Here is a 1,846-nt window from a genome sequence, read left to right as displayed (position 1 = left end):
GACCAACATCTCCCAATTACTCCACCTCACCCACTGAGAGCCACTATTATACTTTCTGTTTCTGGAGTTTGCCTTTTTTCAGAGTTCATACACAGTGGCATCATATGGTATTTATCTTTCTCTATCTGACTTACTTCATTACTATTATTCTCAAAGTATCCATTTTTTGTTACAAGTGTCAGGATTACCTTCTTTTTCTACTATTGTGTGTGTTTGTGTATAACATTTTCTATATCAGTTCATTCATAGATGGACACTTAGGTTGTTTCCATATCTTAGCTATTGTGAATAGTGCCACAATGAATATAAGACTGCAGATATAGTTTTGAGATCGTGATTTCATTTCTTTTTGATGTATATCCAGAAGTGTGTTTGCTGGATCACATGGTAGTTGTAGTTTTAATTTTTTGAGGAACTTCCATTCTGTTTTTCAAAATGACTGTACCAACTTACTTCCCCTCAGGTGTGCATATGTTTCTTTTTTGCACATTTTCACATGGATAATAGTCATTCAAATGGGTGTGGTTTGATTTGCAATTTCAGGATGATTAGTGATGTTAAGCACCTTTGGCCATTTGAATACCTTCTTCAGAAAAATGTCTGCTCATGTTCTCTACCCATTTATAATCAGATCTTTTTTTTTTTTTTTTCTTTAATTGAGTTGTGGGGGTATATATTTTGGATATTAACTCCTTATCTGACATATGGTTTGCAAATATTTTCCTCCATTATATTATATTATATTATATTATATATGTCATTTTATTTTTATTATTTCTTTTGCTATGCAGAACCTTTTTAGTTTGTAGTTTTCATTGTTTGTTTTGCTTTTGTTGCATGTGCTTTAGTTGTATATAAAAAAATCATAGCTGAAATCAGGGCCAAGGAGCTTTTTCTCCATATTTTCTTCTAGGAGCTTTATGGTTTCAGGACTTATGTTTAAGTTTTTAACCCACATCAAGTTAATTTTCATGACTGGTATAGGGTTCGATGTCATTTCTTTCATATGAATACCATTTTCCCCACAATTTTACTGGAAAGACTATCCTGTCCCCAGTTGAGTATTCTTAATTCCTTTGTGAAATATGCATGGTTTTATTTCTGGGCTCTCTATTCTGTTCCATTAATCCATGTCTTTTGTTTTTATGCCATTACCATACTCTTTTTTTTTTTTTTCAAGTTAGATTTTATTTTTTTTATTTTTTTATTTTTTTTTATTTTTTTAAATTTTATTTTATTTTTAAACTTTACATAATTGTATTAGTTTTGCCAAATATTGAAATGAATCCGCCACAGGTATACATGTGTTCCCCATCCTGAACCCTCCTACCTCCTCCCTCCCCATACCATCCCTCTGGGTCTCCCAGTGCACTAGCCCCAAGCATCCAGTATCATGCATCGAACCTGGACTGGCAACTCGTTTCTTACATGATATTTTACATGTTTCAATGTCATTCTCCCAAATCTTCCCACCCTCTCCCTCTCCCACAGAGTCCATAAGACTGTTCTATACATCAGTGTCTCTTTTGCTGTCTCGTACACCGGGTTATTGTTACCATCTTTCTAAATTCCATATATATGCGTTAGTATACTGTATTTATGTTTTTCCTTCTGGCTTACTTCACTCTGTATAATAGGCTCCAGTTTTATCCACCTCATTAGAACTGATTCAAATGTATTCTTTTTAATGGCTGAGTAATACTCCATTGTGTATATGTACCACTGCTTTCTTATCCATTCATCTGCTGATGGACATCTAGGTTGCTTCCATGTCCTGGCTATTACAAACAGTGCTGCAATGAACATTGGGGTACATGTGTCTCTTTCCCTTCTGGTTTCCTCAGTG

Source organism: Bos taurus, chromosome 12 (genome assembly GCF_002263795.3).
Source record: "Bos taurus isolate L1 Dominette 01449 registration number 42190680 breed Hereford chromosome 12, ARS-UCD2.0, whole genome shotgun sequence".
Classification (NCBI taxonomy): domain Eukaryota; kingdom Metazoa; phylum Chordata; class Mammalia; order Artiodactyla; family Bovidae; genus Bos; species Bos taurus.
The sequence above is the reverse complement of the archived record's forward strand: the minus strand, read 5'-3'. Positions refer to the sequence as shown.